A 19,296-nucleotide genomic window follows, 5' to 3' on the forward strand; every position below is an offset into this window, starting at 1 on the left:
ATTTAAGGAATGGCGAAAAGGACAGTGTGATTGGACATTAGTGGCAGGGGGAGAGTGGTGGGTTATTTCTATTCATGGCCTATTTTTGTTGGATGAAAGAAGATAACATTTTATAAGTATTCAGTATACATTTTGTGTTCATAATTCTTTAATTATCTTCTTGGGTTTTATAACTTGTAGTTAATACTGTATTAAATAAATCTTAATTTAAATGTAACATATGGTAAAACACTATATTTCAGCTGTGGTCAAGTTACTGAACTTTCCAGTGTATATGTCATACATTTTTTGTAAAACAGAAAAATGCTTTGGGAAGGTTAACCATCGTAAAATATAATGAAGCAACTTAAATTCTCCAAAGACGAGTATTATATAGAGTGGAAAATATATATTAAAAATGCCAGGCTCTGTAGTGATTATGTGGTTATCACCAATGATCCGACACCGATGGAGTCTTTGAGGGTAAAATAAAACCATAGCAAATGACTTTTTATTAAAAAGGGAAACTTCTGCATTTTCTGATTTATAATTAAATCAACATTCTTGGAGAAAATAGGTCTTTGTTAAAATAGAATTTTAGGTCAAGCTAATAACTGTGGAAGATAAGAATAACCAGAAAATTAATTTTCACGTGTTAGGTTTTTGTTTATGCCCAATCATCAACCATTTGCTAGGTTTTTATCACCGAGGGAGGAAAAGTAATACCTCAGAACAATAGTTTTTTGGCTTTTCTTTCAATCTGTTGGAAACACAAGTCCTGCTGTAAATTCTTCACAAAGAGCATTGGGAATTTTCCCCAGAGACAGTCTGTGTCATTCTCCATGAACTAGCCCTTTGATTATCATGTACTCAACTTTTCCTACTCTGGCTCAGATGGAGATTCTCTTGCTGCAAACCCCATATGCAGCTCTGTTGCTGATGGCCACTGAATGCTTTACTGCCAATGTTACTGATGATCCTCGAAGCTTATTCCAAGGAGTGTGGTGTCCAATGTTGAAAGTGCTGAGTTTTTCTCCAGTAACAATGAGTGACACCAAATATCCTTATTAAGATGCCCCTTCTTCCGTTGAGATCCACCGTCTTAGCCAAGTTTGCCATCTGATGTCAAGCACCCAATATTTGCCCTAAAGGTGTCATCTTTTGTTGTTGTAGTCCCAACTTCCAATGTAGCTAGAAACTTCTATTATTGGTGCCTACATGGGAATTCAGTGAAACACCTTTTTTAGTTATTTCTAGATTTATAATTATAATTATAATTCATTCAATCTTGTCATTATAGTTCCAACTGGCAGCTGGCCTAGATGATAACTTCAGTCATCAACTTATCTACACTTGGGATCATTGTCTTTATACAAAATATTTCCCCTTGTATATCTTCAGTCATAGGAAAAATTGGTCTCCCAAACCTCATATAAACAGACCCATTGCCTGATCTTCCTGTCACTTTCTTTGGTTCCTTATGTTAATATCATGTAGTCAGCCAATTTTGAGCAAGATTGACCCCTTCTTTTATATTTCTCCCATGTACTTTGTCACTAAATCCTGTGTGTTCTACTCAAAAATTTCTTAAAAAAAAAAAGAAAGAAAAAGAAAAAGAAGCCCTGCTTTTCCATTTCTACTGCACTTGCCCTAGTTTAGGAGTTTATCGTGTTTAGAGAGTCCAGCAGTTTAAAACTGTGGCCTGCAAATCCCTGGGTCTCTAAAACACTTTAAGGTTCTATGAGATCAACGTGGTAGTAATACTAGAAAGTTTTTTTTTTTAATTTTTTTTAAAAATTTTTTTTTTTAATTTATTTATGATAGAGAGAGAGAGAGAGAGAAAGGCAGAGACACAGGCAGAGGGAGAAGCAGGCTCCATGCACCGGGAGCCCGACGCGGGATTCGATCCCGGGTCTCCAGGATCACGCCCTGGGCCAAAGGCAGGCGCCAAACCGCTGCGCCACCCAGGGATCCCTTTTTTTAAATTTTTTAAAAAAGATTTTATTTATTTATTCATGACAAACACAGACTGAGAGAGAGAGGCAGAGACATAGGAGGAGGGAGAAGCAGGCTCCATGCAGGGAGCCCAACGTGGGACTCAATCCTGGGACTCTAGGATTAGGCCCTGGGGTGAAGGCAGGTGCTAAACTGCTGAGCCACCCAAAGATCCCATAGTACTAGAAAGTTATTTGTCTTTTCCACTATGTTGACATTTGCATTAATAGCGCATAACAATGGTAGGTAAAAATGCTGGTCCTGAGCACAAATTGGGTCTATAGCACCAAACTGTACTAATAATTATTTTGTTCTTTAATGAGTAAGGGGGAAGAATTTCTTCATCTACTCATCTTAGGCTCTCTGACTGCAGCTTTGTAAATTGGACTGACAAAAGAGATTAACAGGAGAAAAGCATACAAATTTATTAGTTTTATGTGACACAGGAGTCTTCATTAATAAATAAAGACCTAAAGAAGTAGCCTGAGCATTTTTATAATAGGTTTGATGAAGAATGGAAGGAAGTTGTAGAAAAATGTGACAGGACAAAAGGAATATGAGCTACAGGTAGTAAACTGCAAAAAAACTTAGCAAGGCCTATCTGTTTGGATGTCTCTAGATATCCCTCCGTCTTTGGAGATAAGCATACCCCTTTCCTCCAGGTATTGGGAGGGCACTTCTCACTTGAGGGTCTTATGACTTACTTTAGGGGAGTAGAGGGATGTGAGAGAGTCCTTGCACCTGTTGTTTCTCAAACCCCTTCAGTTTAAAAATATTTAATATGCGAAGTGCCACATGTTGGGACAGTGTGCTCCAAACTCCAAATGATTAATTTGACTAAATAGCAACTTTTGAATACACATCACTTTAATATCTATATGACAAAGCAGGAAGCATTCATCAAGCCCTTCTGCTATATATGGTAGTATGATGCTTATCTTGGAAGAAAGCTCTTGTGTGATTATTTGTGAGTTGAACTAATTGCTTTTTCATAGAATATTTTTTTTTGACTTGAAAAAATGACTGGTTGACAAACTGTGGTTAGTCAGATTTGGTTATTGGCAGGCATTTTCTCAAAAATGAACAAAGTGAGCCAGTTGCTTCAAGGAACACAACTGACACTATTTGTTGCCAATGATAAAATTTGAGCTTTCAAATTTTGTAGAGTTTGTAAATTCATATGTGGTACTGTGAGCCTGACAGCTTCCTAGTATTTAAAGATTTTTTTTCTGATCAGATCAGTGGTAATATTAACAAAAGTATGGCAGATCCAGGATCCATATCCAGGCATCCTAGCTCCAGAGTCTGTGCTCTTAGAGTTTACTATTTCTCCTCTCCACACTTTCCTGTGGAACAAGTGAAATCCAAACTTTTTAACACATCAACCAGGTGGCATTTATCCATTCAGTGAAATGACTGACTAACAAGTATGAGAATGAAGGGTGGGCAAACATCCGGAGATACTGACAGATAATTTCTGTGAGAAGTTCAGAAATAGGGGTCAACGGACCACGGTTGGTGGGCTAGCCAAACAGGACAGGGTGGACTGACCTTCCTTGGACAGTTGTTCCAGAAATAAGAACCAGATTCAATTATTTGAGCTGAACTGGAAATCTTTTTTTTTTTTTTTTTGAACTGGAAATCTTAAGGCTTACTAGCTGGCTGACAGGCTTCATGGAGGCAGTGTCAACCTGGGTATTTACCCTATGTAATCTCCTCTTGGGGAAGCCCAAAATGTAAACAATGCATTTTTTCCATGGGCACCATATGCACCCCCCGGAAATGTCCTTGTGTGGAAGCCAGGCATTAATTTCCTTCCATCCTACAAATAGCGATTTTCATATTAGAGATGGTCATAAGACATTTTCAAGGATTTAAAGAAAAGCTTCATTTATTTCTGTTGCTCATAGTTGACTGTAGCAATCTCTCCAAATTGAAGTTATTCTTGGTTACTTTGAGAAGCTTCCCAGAAGGATAACTGACTTACTTAGAAAAAATGGTATGAAATTTATCTTTCATTTTCACCAGACTGATCAATGGTACCAACTCAGTGCTAAAAGGCATTCAGAATAGTTTCAACTCACTAGAAATCATGGACTATGGATAAGAGAATTGCCTTTGGGGGGCAAATAAGACTCCTGCTTTGGGGCTGAGGTGGAGAATAAACAACTGCAAATATATTTTGTTCTGCCTGAATTTATGTCTCCGGCCACACAGAGAGGTCAATACTGAAGCTTAAAGCAAAGTCTATCTGGATTTCTAATGTAGACCCTGATGGTTTATGGTATTTGTTTAGCTAATTAGCTTCTGGACCCAGCGGGGCATAATTGGGGTCAATCCTGAAGATTGGCCTTATACTGGGGGTTAGATTGTTGTTGATAGTCTTTTTTTTTAATTTTAATTTTTATTTATGATAGTCACACACACACACACACAGAGAGAGAGAGAGAGAGAGAGAGAGAGAGAGAGAGGCAGAGACATAGTAGGCAGAGGGAGAAGCAGGCTCCATGCACCGGGAGCCCGAAGTGGGATTCGATCCCAGGTCTCCAGGATCGCGCTCTGGGCCAAAGGGAGGTGCTAAACCGCTGCGCCATCCAGGGATCCCCAGTTGTTGATAGTCTTAATTAAGACTATTACTGGATGAGAAAAATTGACTGGATTAGGTCCTAGCATCTGTTTGCCATATTAGAGTGGTTGATATGGTGGCATATATTCATCGGAAAATTCACTAGAAAATACAAGGGTCTGGAAATGAGAGGTAAATATCATTGGGAGACAATTCTCCTTGCGTCTCTTGAGGTTCTGTACATCTTTTCAACAGAGACAATGATTAACTTTGTTATGGGCTGTCTTTTCAAGGATTTGAGTGTGGTAAATAATCTTGTAAGACAGAGACAATGTCTCCTTCTAGAGCAAAGTTCAGACTTGTTTACAGTCTTGGCATCTACAGACAATATCTCCTTCTGGAGTAAAGGGCAGACATGCTTACTGGCCATTATAAGAGATTTGCATTCCCTGAGTTCCAAGTTCCTCTCTTGTAGTACAACCCATTGTGTGTGCAGGTGTCACCTGGTCTTTTTGGGTTACCCTTTTGGAGTTGGAGTTCAGGGACTAGCATAAGGAAAACTAAAACTCTGGCTAAGCACTCTGCGAATAGTAAACTGCTCTATTTCTGGAGTCTTTGTCTTCTGCAAGCATCCTTAAAACTGTGTCAAACAAACAAGCTTGTTAGCTTGCAGGTTGGGTAAAATGTCAGAACCTCTGAAGTTCTTGACATTCCAGTGCAGTATTTCTCTTAGATTTTTTTCTTTCTAAACACCAAATGACCAAAAATACTATCAAAGAGGCTCCCCAAGATTCACCTGAGGGTAGCAAACAGGAGGTAGGCCTTTAGGATGATGAAGGGACAGTTTCATTCAGAGTACACAAGTATTCTCCTATCCTTGCTAATTACACCCAGTCCATTGGTGATCTAATCACAATTTACATAAGCAATAAACTATTGATGAACTTTTAGGTTTTCTCAAATTCTTTCCTATTAATAATGTTGCTATAGTGAATATTGTTTTGAATTTGTATTTTGGAATATGTTTATATCCATAGGGAATATTTTTAGCTGGAAAGTTCCCGAGTCATGGTACATGCTGATTAAAATGAACAAATATACAATGAAAAATCTGTCCCACACCCAGCTATCCATTTCCTCGCCCAGCTATCCAATGTTATCTTTTCTGAGATGTTTCATGCAAAAAGAATCCAAATATATTCACAATATTTCCCCTCTTATGTTTAAAATTTTTTTAAAGGAAATGATTGCATACTTTGCACATTGCTTTATATCTTATTTATTTTTCTTTCTTTTTAAAGATTTTATTTATTTATTCATGAGAGACACAGAGAGAGAGAGGCAGAGACATAGGCAGGGGGAGGATAAGTAGGCTGCATGAAGGGAGCCTGATGTGGGACTCGATTCCGGGACTCCGGGATCATGACCTGAGCCGAAGGCAGATGCTCAACCACTGAGCCACCCAAGTGTCCTCGTATTTATTTTTCTTAATATTGTTACTCTGACATCTTTCTATTTCAGTCATAGAGAGTTCTCTCATTAGTCTTTTATGACTGCATAGTTATACCTTGTATGGACTTTCCTTTCCAGTGACCTATTGATCCTATGCAGTTTTGAAAACCTGTTTATTACAGCACCACGGACAAGATAGCTAGTTTGGTTTTCCTACAGCTGTATACTCAGTCTCAAATTAGGCTTCTTGTTAGGATAACACATTATTTGTCTTCCTTAATTTTTGATTGATTGCACTTTACACAGCAGGGGCTTCATCACTGGTGTGAGCATACAAGTATCAATACTATTTGTAATCACCCTCTTAATTATGTGATTTATTTTTTGTTGTTCATTTATTTTATGTTGCACCTTTTTACTTCTTTTTTTTTTATTATTCATTTATTTATGATAGTCACAGTGAGAGAGAGAGAGAGGCAGAGACACAGGCAGAGGGAGAAGCAGGCTCCATGCACCGGGAGCCCGACGTGGATTCGATCCCGGGGCTCCAGGATCGCGCCCTGGGCCAAAGGCAGGCGCTAAACCGCTGCGCCACCCAGGGATCCCCTACTTCTTTTTTTTTTTTTAAATGTCAGGTCCAGAATAGGTCCTTTGAGGGCTTTAAGGTTATAGTAGTTATCCTCTGAAATAGGGCAAGGAGACCTAAGTCTTGCCAGAGAAAGTCTTTCTACAGGAAGAAAAATACTTTCAGACAGGCAATTTCATTATTTTCTGTTTTCTCTTCATTACAGTTGTTAGTAAAGACCTGGAGTGGTTGTAACAATTGTTTGCAAAGTTGAGTGTGAACCAATGCTGGCTCACTTTGAAAACCTTGATATTTTGATCTCTGTATACAAAATTGAAAACAAAGGTATTTAAAAGGATGGTAAGATTGAGGAGAGGATAATAGGACTTTACAGAGCTTACTTGCATACTCATATTTCCTGCCAAAATAGTTGCTTGTTACGATATTGACTTGCTATGTTTATTTCCATACTTTCTTTGGTTCAAACTTTATTCTAATTAAAACCCTAATTATTAGTATTTGTATTTACTAGGGATGTGTTTGGCTTTGCAGTTTTTGAATGTAATCTCAATTGTTTGTTAATTGGTTTTCACTATTAGCTCATTTTAAAATGCTAAGAAAAACCCCAGAGACAAATGGATATAACTCTATCAGAGCATTGGTCACTTCTTTTTTTTTTAATTATTATTATTTTTTTTACTTCTTAATGAATCTTTTTCCAACAAGCAGAGAATTTCTTTCTTTTTTTTTTTTAAAGATTTATTTATTCACAAGAGACAGAGAGAGGCAGAGACACAGGGAGAGGGAGAAGCAGCCTCCACGCAGGGAGCGGGTATTCCAGGATCATGCCCTGGGCAGAAGATGGTGCTAAACAGCTGAGCCACCTGGGCTGCCCGCAGAGAATTTCTATACGTAAAAACAAAGTCTACTTAAAAGAGAAGTAATTAAGATTCCAATTTACATTTTAAATAACAATGAATCACATTGTATTTAAAATTATCATTGTGAAATTTGATCATTATAAAATATGAAATGGGAAAAGCAACATTTACTTGAAGATCCATGTAATGATGTTCTGATTGAGAGCAATAATTAAGACATTATGGATCTACCTTTGGTGTAGAAGCACAAGCTCTGGAGTTGGACCTGATTTGGGGTCTTGAATTTAACATTTCCAACTGTGAGATCTTGGTCAAGTTATTACCCTAACTTTGTTTCCTCATCTTCAAAATGGGTTATAAAAATGGCTGTTTAATAATATGTTTTCAGAATTAAATGAGATATCATTTGTCAAGTAGCTTATACATCTAAAGGACTTAATAAATATTATTCAATTTTTCCTTTTAGCTTTAGATGATTTAAGGAGAGTAATTAGAAACAATACAAAATACTAATGACAATACAACTACACCTATGAAATATGTCTTCCTGCAGGTCACTTAGATAAAGGCAGCCAGACTTTCAAGAGAAGCATTAACAATCTTTAGTATCAGTTTCACTGAGGACTTATCCTAAACCAAACAGATTATTTCAGATGTGAGAATCAGGACTTCATGTACACTGTAAACAAAGAACATTTTGATTATAACTGTAGAAAACCTGAGCTGATCCAACACATCCTGTTTTTATTATGGGACTGTATTTATTTTCACAATTAAGTTAATCCTTCCCCCTCTTGTTAATTAGGGAATTATTTTCTTTTTATCTAGAACAATAAAACATATGATTGAACCCAGTAATTTAGTATTCAAATGTAAGAAACAAATCTTTAAATAATTGTCTTTTAATTTTAAAAAGAATTCATTTTTCTCCATGATGTCTAAATCAATGATTAAAAATAAGCACCTGGGTGGTTTAGTTGGTTAAATGTCATGTCCTACTCTTGGTTTCAACTCAGGTCATGATTTCAGGATCCTAGGATCCAGCCTAGCATTGGGCTCCACTCAGTATGGAGTCTGCTTGAGATCTTCTCCCTCTTCCTCCTTCCCTCCCCCCGCTCTCTCTTTCTCTCCTTCTGAATAAATCTTTTTAAAAAAATGAGCACATGGACAGAATATACCAACAAATGTTTGCTTTCCACTTTGAGAGTGGAGGAGAGGTGAGAGGTGGAAGGGACATGAGGAATTGAGAGGTAGCTAAACCCTTAAGAAGATGAAAGTAATTTTAAAAAATAATACTGAAAAATTTGGTGAATGATTAGTGCTAAATCAGCTCAATAGAAGTCAAAACTAGCTATTGTATTTAAGAAGGAGAAAGAGGCCTACAGGCAGATAATGGGTAGCGAATGTCTGGCTATTGATTCATTTGTTCAGCAAATATTTATTGAGTGACTGATATGACAGAGCTGAAAACTGAAGAATATTGTGGGAGAACTAAATGCAAAATCACATCTGTTACAAAAAAAAATAGAGATAATAAGTCAAATACTTTATTCAGTTTACAAATAAAAGCCACATAGATGCACCTAAAATTATTCTATTTATTCTAAAGTTTGCTACTTTAAAAAATTTAAATTTATTTTTGACAATTAAAAATTGTATATATTTAAGATATACAATGTGATGTTTTATATATGTATACATGGTAAAATGGTTACCAGAATCAAAGTAATTAACATATTTATCACCTCCCATAGTTACCATTTTTTTGTGTGTGTGGTGAGAACACTTGATGTCTACTGTCTTAGTGAATTTTAAGTATACATTATTATTAACTGTAGTCTCCATGCTGTACATTAGGTCTCCAGAACTTGGGGCTCTGGGTGGCTCAGTTGGTTAAACATCTTCCTTCTGCTAAGGTCCTGGGATGGAGCCATGTGTTGGCCTCCCTACTTAGCAGGGCATCTGTTTCTCCCTCTGCCCTTCCCTTGCTCATGCTCTCTTTCTCAACCTCTCAAATAAATAAATAAAATCTTTAAAAAAAGATCTCTAGAACCGATTCATCTGATAACTGAAAATTTGTTTCCTTTAACCAGTTTCTCCCCTTTCATCCACCCCTAACTCGTGGTAACCACCACTCCAGTCTGTTACCAAGTGCTTGACTTCTTTTTAGTTTTCACATGTTTAAGTGAGATCATGTAGTATTTGTCTTTCTGTGTCTGGCTTATTTCACTTAGCACTGTGTCTTCCAGTTCTATCCATGTTGTCACAGATGACAGGATTTCCTTCTTTTCTTTTTTTTAAAAAAGTGGAGTAATATTTCATTATGTATATATGTTTTATGTATATAGGCCACATTTTCCTTATCCATTTGTCTGTTTACAGACACTATTTTTAAAATGAAAATCTTCTTCTCCTCCCATTTGACTATATTTTCCAAAATACCCATTTGTGCCTATATATTCAAAACTTGTCCTAATTTTATACAGAACCAGCTGTAGATACATACATAACACACTGACACACACACAGAACTGCACAAATACCATTGCAAAAATGGAATCATGCTATGATAATTGCTTTGCAATTAATTTTATATCTGTGGGCTAAAGTCCCAGAAGAAATGCTAGGTTAAAGGGAATACACACTTTACAATTTTATGGATAAATTACTTTTCCATAAATTCTATTAATTTATATTATGAGAGTTCCAGATGCCCAACACTCCTGCTAATGTTGGATGCTATCTTCTTAAGTTTTCCCATTCTCAAATAAAAAAATTATTTTCTTATTTATATTTCATTTGTAACTTCCTTATGTTTATAAGCCATTTGTACTTGTTCTTCAGTGAATTGCCATTATTTATACATCAGGGATAGTAGCCTTTTGTCTGTTTTATGTGTTACAGTGTTTTTCTCCTTGCCTAACATTAGGTAACTTTCTTAATGAAGTCTTTCATGATATAAAAGTTTTAAATTTTTATATAGTCAAGTCTGTCAGATTTTTCTTTTCTTTTTTTTTTTTAGATTTTTCTTTATTAATTCTGATTTTAGAAATGCTCCCCAAATAAGCCATCAAAAAATCGCAGGAAATGGTTTTATCTGTATTTATCAATATTTTAAGAGATATATTGTTTATATTAGCATTTTTTTTCTAATTAATTTTTTGAAAGATTTTATTTATTTATTCATGAGAGACACAGAGAGAGGCAGAGACATAGAGGGAGAAGCAGGCTCCTCACAGGGAGCCTGAGGTGGGACTTGATCCTGGGACCCAGATCTTGCCCTGAGCCGAAGGCAGATGCTCAACTGCTGAGCCACCTGGGTGTCTCTATATTAGCATCTTAATATTTAATATCTTTATATATGCTGAGACATTATGAATTCACTTAAAATTCTTCCAAATTGTAATTAGTTGTCCTGATACAATTTATTATATGGCTCATCTTCTCCCAATTATTATTATTATTATTATTATTATTATTTTAAAAGATTTTATTTATTTATTCATGAGAGACACACACAGAGAGAGGTAGAGACACAGGCAGAGGGAGAAACAGGTTCCTTGAAGGGAGCCCGATGTGGGACTCGATCCCAGGACCCTGGGATCATGACCTGAGCAGAAGTCAGATGCTCAACCACTGAGCCACCCAGGCGTCCTGGTCTATCTACTTCTGTACTAGAACCACAGTGTTTGGATTATCGGTAGCTTTTATATTTCTCATATTTGGTGGGACATGTATCTATTTGTGATTCTTTATCAAACATTTCTCAGTAATTTCTTCATATTTATTTTGTCATTTGGGCTTTTTTTAGTTTCAAAATCTTGCTTTGATATTCTAATTTGGATTTCACTATGTTTATGAATCTCTTCAGGTGGGATTAGCATTTTAAGACATTCTGTCTTCTTACTGTGAATAGCAGATGTTCTTTTCACTCTCTTAGGTCATCCTTTATGTCCTGTAGCACAATTTTTTTTTTCACAGAGCTCTTATGCCTTTCTTACTAAATTTATTTCCAGATATTTAGTTTTTAGCACACTTATGAATAAAATATTTCTAATTTTATGTCTAACTGGTTATTTTAATACATAGAAAAGCTATTGATTTTAAAAATCATTCTTGTCTCAGGGAATCTAATTTAATTCTAAATATATATTTTAGTTGAATCTTTCACATTTTGGGGCTATTAAATCAGATTACATTGAATAATGACAATGATAATTGTGTCTCTTTTTTTTCCAGTATTTATGCAGCTTATTTCGCTTTCTTGTCTTGCTAAATTAGCTTGAACTTCAAAACAATGTTGAACAATATGTGACAGTGGATAACCCTAATTCCTGACAATAAAAAAATTGTCTTTGATGGTTCATCAACTAATCTGTCTGAAAAATACTCTTCATTAAAAGATTTTCTTTTAATTTGAAGGAAACAGTGAAGTGCAAGAAAAAATAAATTAATGAATGTGTACAAAATCAGCAATAATACCTTAGATAATGACCCAAATAACTGAATCAGATAGGCCTGTTGCAATTTCAGCCACACTAAAGGGAAATACCTACTTGATTTAACACCAAAATTATCACAGCAAAGCAGGTGTTCACATTATCTACATAGTAGAAATATGGGTTGAAAGAAGCATTGGTTTCAAATTTGAAAATCTCAAAAAAATTTCCTCTCAACATCTCTTAAATTTGTACTTCACTAATTTTATTCTGGACAAAAGCTAGTTTCATAATCAGAACGTATGCTCATGTGACATTCTTCACTAGTAACAAAACACAAATATCAAAAATAGCACAGAAATGAAACAAATAATAAACTCAAAATCTCTACAATGTGTTCCTGTACTGTACTGATTCTCTGCATAGCTTCAGCATTATAAAAACTTCTCAATCTTTATATTTTTATCCTTTTGATTTTCTTTTATCCTCTTACTTTGCTTTTGTGTACTCATTTCTCTGTTTCTTTTCTCATCTTTCCCACTTCCTTATTATTAGGGTGTTCATATGTGTCTGTATACATGCATGCATACCTGTATCATGGTGGGGGAGGTGCATGTATCTGCCTTTGTCTCTCCATATCTCTCTGGGTCTTTTTTGTCTCTTTCTGGGTCTTTTCTGTTTTACTGACTTTTGGTCATTTCCTCTGTTTTGCTCTTCCTCTTCTATCTCTTCTCCAGGAGATGCTATCTGACATTTCTCTGTGTCTATCATAGCAACACCCAAAGGGCAAGCCAAGTAACCAATTTAGTAAGTATTCCACAATGCACTCAGCAGCTAGAACATAAACTCATTCAAAGTATCAGTGTATTTATAACTCCTCAGGCGGCTCTCCTCTTGACCACACAAATCATTTATGCTCTTTTGATTGTACTTGCAGAAAACAACTGTCTGCTGCTTTGAAAAAGTAGTCATGTATTGATAACTTACTAACAGACTGAGGGCAAAAGACACTTCCTCATCTTTGCCTCCTTCTCACAACAAATAGAATTAGTCAGCACTTAACAATGGGTAAAACAAATGAATGGTCCTGGGTCAGGTTGCCCCAGAGTTAATCCAGGCAATCTTGAGGGGACTTGGAAATCTTAATACTTCATAGTTTTAGAGCTCTGGCATGGCAGAAACTTATTTGTCAATCTGATATCATGGCCAAATAGCTTGGAATGACAGATTATGATAGATGCTTATATTGGTTCTCTGAGCCTGCATTTCATCCTACACCTTTGCGGAGAGGTTGAAAAACTATCGATGACATTTCCAGACTCAGGTGCATCTAGGGGTCCAGATGTGAATCAGGTTCTGCTGATTAGAGGCACTCAGACACTGTGGGGAGCCAGAAGAGAAGACTGTTTTCGTGACAAGCACACTCAGGCTGAAGTTTGGTGGAGACTCATCTCAGCCTTTCCCTTTCTAGCTTTTAGCCTGTGAGTATGAACCTTACAGGGGTGTGACAGCATCAGTAGGGACAGAAGCTTCAAAACTCTGAATAGCAGCTAACTGGTGTAACTTTGACATGGTAGTGATCACCTGACTTTAGGTGATCATATATCTGTATGTCTAGAACAGTCCTGATTCATACCCATCATACTAGTGTAGTTATTAATAGAGTTCCCCTCATTCTAAAAAACCTCTCCTAGTTTAGACAGTAAATATAGTAACCCCACCTCCAATTCTTCAATATTTCCAATGAGATTTTGTAAATGCCTAACCACTTGTTTTTAAATTTCTCCTGTTTGAAATGCCTAGAATGGTTATGATTTCTTTCATTGAACTGGGACTGATGTGAAAGATAAAGTTGGACACTAGTTAACAAATATAGACATTTTATTCAGTAATAACTATTGCAAAAGGGAAGACAACACTGAATTCAACTCTACTGAAACAAAAGGAGACTTTTTAAACACTGAGGCGTGCCAAAGGAAAGTCAATGCAGAGTGTGAAGGAGGTGTTTGGTCCACGTAACTAGGCCATTTGTCTATTAGTGATTACCCAGAGGAGGAAGAAACTTCTAGTACATTTATGGCTGGGGGTGTTTGTGAAAGTTGAAGCAAGGTGTTCACTGAAGTTAGGCCCTTCCTCTCTCATAGGGTCAGGGAGGCAGAGGGAAAGGTATCTCGTTCAGTGTTTCATTTCAAAGAGATAGCTTCGAGGTCCTTGAAGAGCCATTTTTGGGTGGGAAAAGATTTATATCTCAAAGAAGCAGAGAAAGGATTTATAATTGTAAGCTTTCTTAGGAAGCATTTTAAGAGGGTATGGATGCCATGGTTGGAACACATCTTTCAGCTGCTAGAAGAAGCTATGCTTTAGAATGTGGTTGAGAAGAGAGTATTCATCACTGATATACCTGGGATCACGGGATTTTTGCTGAAAGTACTTTGGAAATGGTATTTAATGCCTGTAAGTCATGTTGCACATAGCTTGACTTCAGCATTCACCTTTTTTGAAAATGACTGCAAGGGGATCAGTGTGTCCCCATCTTTAAGATAAACAGGAAACTGGAATGAGCAGCGTTGGGGCATACATTTATAAATATATAATAAAACAGTATTTCTTTTCCTGCTGCTAGCTTGGGTTTAACCCTGGTATTTATTAATTAAATTAATTTATTAATTTATTCCTTCTTTCCAACCAGGCAGAGAAGAAGCAAAGGATTATATTATATAATTGTGAATTATAACTTGCAAATATAATATATACCATGAGGGAACAAATTTGTGGCCTGAACATTGAAAGGAACCTAGAGGCACTGCTGTCTCAGTTCCTGGGCAGCCACATATTAAGCTTCCTGGTACTCTCTCTGAGTTGGGCCTACTGGGGATCATCTGCATTTATTATCAATATAGTCAATATTTGAAGATCAAGAAGAATTTGGGGACAGAGAGGTAAAGTTTATTCCAACTCTCTAAATCATTTCTCATCCCTATGGAGGGAAAATTTTATTTGTTCTTCAGAAAGAGGCACAAAACACAACATTTGATTATACTACTTTGCTTGACACTTGATTTATTTTACCAGTAGATCTACTTTTAAAAATAGAAAGCAAATTATTATGCCTGAGCGACTTCAAAGGCTTCCCATCATTTCAATTTGCAAACGTGTTACTTCCATGGAGGCTATCAGGGGGCTGTAGGTGTGTGGGAGTGAAGAGGAGAAAGGGAGGAGGGGAGGAAGATCTACAGAATGGTGAGGAGGGGCAAGTTGCCAGAGGTTCAACAGTTTGAAATTATAGCCTGGATGAATTCTTGTATTTCCTCAACTGAACTAAAGCCTGCTTGTCTTGGAAAGAAAATCAAGAAGACTAATTCTTGAGATAGGAAGTAAAAGATCACACACATTCCAAGGTGGTTGGACTAGAATTTACAGAAAATATTTTTATAAATATTTTTGCACAGCCAGGCCCTTTATAAAAATATGATTTGGAGAGAGTTTTTCTTCACAGAAAATAAAGAGCCACAATTATTTCAAGACTGATTATTTTCCCCTTTATTTCGATTTCACTTTGCGAGAGGTAGAGAAAGGAATAACTTTAAAAAATTATTTTTAAAAAAGATTTTTTTATTTGAGAGAGATTATAAGTAGGAGGGGCAGAGGGAGAGAGAATATGAAGTAGACTCAATGTTGAGCATGGAGCCAGATGTGGGGCTCAATCAATGACCCCGAGATGAAACCTGAGCCAAAACCGAGAGTTGGCCACCTAACCAACTACACCACCTAGGCACTCCAAAAGAAATAACTTACTAAGAACAACCTTGAACATGTCAGTTCAACATAGACAACTGCGGTGAAAATAAATTATACACTACTTCAATATTTTTAAAAAATATACTTTATTTTTTAGAGTAGTTATCAGGTTCACAATGAAACTGAATGGAAGGTACAGGGTACTCCTGACCCCCGCCCCAACATGCATAGACTCTCCCAAACATTATCACCCAAAGTCAATAGTTTATTATATAATATGGGTTCATTCTTGGTGTACGTTATAGGGGTTTGTACAAGTGTATACAGACATGTACCCACCATTATAGCATCATGCAGAGTAGTTTCTCTGCCCTAAAAATCTTCTATGTTCCACATATTTATCTCTGCTCCTCCTCTCCCTAGCAACTACTGATCTTTTTACTGTTTCCACAGTTTTGGCATCTCCAGAATGTTGTATAGTTGGAATCATACAGTGTGTGGCCTTCTCAGATTGGCTTAATTCATTTAGTAATAACATTTAAGGTTTCTTCATATTTTTTTCATGGCTTAGTAGTTCATTTCTTTTTAGCTCTGAATAATATTCCATTATTTGGGCAGACCACAACTTATCCATTGATGTACTGAAGGACATCTTGGTTGTTTCCAAGTTTTGGCAATTATGAATAATGCTGCTGTAAAGATATGTGTGAAGGTTTTTGCATGGACATAAGTTTCCAACTCTGTTGGGTAAAGGCCAAGCAGTGCAATTGCTGGATTGTATGGTAAGAGTATAACTACTTTAGTTTTCATAAGATTTCTTACCATTCACTTCATCTTCATGTAGATAAATTTGTATTGTGCTTTTAAGGACCCAGAATTTCATGCACCTTGTTTTCCTTTATGTGTGCTTGATCTCTGAATTATTTGTTCTTTTTTGGAATGGAGTAAAATATCCGTAAACTAAACCATTCTGCTAAGAACTTGAAATGTCTTATTTTGACTCTTTCTACTGAACTTTGCTTTGGTGTTTAGACTTTCATTTCCTTTGAAGAATGCTTCCCAGATTTCAGTGCTCTGAGTTTCTGATGTTACTATTACTGAAACTTGTCTTCTCACTTGACATTAAGTAGTACCTGAGTTTATTGTTAAGAGTTACAGATAACCAAGTAATTTGCAAATACTGTAATTTACATATGCAGAATAAATAAAACCTGCCCTTTAGAACTGAATGGCATGGCACAAAATAAATTTTCAAATTCAGCTGTCCTTCCTCCTTCCTCTCTCCCTCCTTCCCTTCCTCTGTTCCTTCCTTCCATATTCACTCATGTATTTAATAGTTACTATAAACCAGCTGATAGTAGCTAAAGGGAGCAAAAGGGAAAGCGATATGGAAATATAACTTGTAAATCTGCAAGCTTTGCCAGATAACAAAGAGTTGAGTCTACAGATAAATCTAGTGACTTTGAAAATCAAGTATCATGAGAAAAATATGTTGGTGGACATATAGCTCCAGAAACTATGTCTGAAAACATCCATGTGCACCCAATGTGGGGCTCAATCCCACAACCCTGAGATCATGACCTGAGCTGAAATCAAGAATTGGATGCTTAACCTACTTGGCCACCCAGGCATGCCTCCATGCTTTGAACATGGAGAATCTGTCCCATATGAGATTTTCTTAACATATTGGCATGTTGATGAATATTACGACTCAAACAGTTTTCAGCTACTAAGTAAAAAAGGTGACACTACTTCCCTCCTCCCTTCTCTGCCTTCCAACTAAGCCTAATACCTGAGATTTGTTCATTACCACTGATTTTGTTTGAAGGAAGAAGATTTTGTCCTTGTTTAATCTCTCAAAAGTCAATCCTGAAAAAAAGGAATTGGGTATAGGTAGTTTATCTAGATGGATCCTAGCATGCACTAGTGATGCTGAGGTGAGACAGGGAAGGGAGAAAAGCGTTGAAGGGTGCATGAAATGAGGTGGGTTACCTCTAGAGACAATGGCATTCAATCCAGCTGCTAATGCTCTCAGGAACTTAGAATTATCTTACTCAAGGACAAGGAAGTTGGGTATTCATTTCCCACCCTTGTAAATGAGGGTTGTGCTTGTGCTGAATTCCCAGCATTTCCTGGATGCCCATAAGTATAGAAAAAGGAGCCTTGCTTATAGACTTGCAATATAATAACAAGCATGTGGAAATATATAGCATGCCCAAAGCAAAATAAAGTTAAGATTTTTACATGGCCATCTGTGCAAGCAAGTGGCCTGAGCAATCTCTCAAAGGGTAAAGAGAACCTTCAAGTTTCTAAACAGTGGCTTGTCATCAGAATTGGTCAAATACTAATTTCTTTGAGAAGCTTGGCTAGTATTACTGCAGAACCCCTTTAAAAAGAATTTTAAAACTTATGGGTTACTACCTATAACCTTTTTTACTCTCTTTATACTTTACCCATCCATAGGTAGGAAATGATATAAATGTTTCTAAGACATAGAGCATAAATATAAGACCTGTCTCCTAGGCAGAAGATCAGCAATGTCTAGATAATAATAGAGCAATGAGCCCCCATAATTGCAGTCTTTAGCTGTATAAGATACCTCACTCTTGCTACTTTGTTCTTTGTACTCATTTTTGGGTAGATATATATAAATAAGGGAATGTAGGAAGAAAATGTTTGAACTTAGTATTTGTAAATCAATTAGATTGAAGTTTGGGTTAAGAAGGTATATCGACTATTTTCCTATATTTTATCTCTGGCCTACAGTAACCAGGAACTAGAGTAGTGCTTTCTGAAGTGTAGTCCCAGAACATCTCTGGGGGAGGGTGGAAAGGTCCCCTTTTAAGGGGAAGATTAAGTCAACATTTTTATAATAATACTAATTTATTTTGCTCTTTTACAAAGAATTAAAATTTGTATTGATATTGCAGAAACAATGGTGGGGAAAACCCCAGGTATGCCAGCTAGCGTGAAACAGGGTCACCAAACTGTACTAGTAATCATGGTATTCTTTATTGCCTCACATTGATAGAAAAAAAGTCACCTGTTCCAATTAACAGTGACTAAAAGATCAATGTGGCAGTAAAATTTTTACTAAATCTCAACATTTGAGTGCACATCTTTTAAATATTTTTCACTATAACTACACATACACTTTTGCTGTATACTGAGGTAAGATATTGTCTCAGGAAAAACCATTTGTTGCAATCACTTGAGTTACAAGCTGAACTAGTCACTTTTTTTCCTTAAAATTGATTTTTTTTTAAAAGAATGACTGACAAACTATGATCACCCAGTCTTGGGTATTTGACCCAAGTTTTTTGAAAAATGAATAAAGTGTGCTTATCAATTAAAAAAAAATCACTGCAAGTACTTGTTGCCAATGACAGAATTCAAGTTTTTAAGCAAAAATTAAATTTGAAAACATATCTGCCACCATGAACTTGGGAAACTGCCAAGTTAAAGACTTCTGACAATAACAGGGGTAATATTAACAAAGGTGATTTTTTTATAGGATACATAATAAAATGTATCAACATTTGGAATATCTGCATAACCCAGTCAATTAATATTTTGCAAATGACCAGTAAAATACATTGCAAAATCACACATGGGTAAAGACCCACCCATTCAAAGTATAAGATAGACCAATGAGATTTTAATTCAACAAAGTACAAAAGT

This window comes from Nyctereutes procyonoides, unplaced genomic scaffold, assembly GCF_905146905.1.
Source record: "Nyctereutes procyonoides isolate TBG_1078 unplaced genomic scaffold, NYPRO_anot_genome, whole genome shotgun sequence".
NCBI classification, from domain to species: Eukaryota; Metazoa; Chordata; class Mammalia; order Carnivora; family Canidae; genus Nyctereutes; species Nyctereutes procyonoides.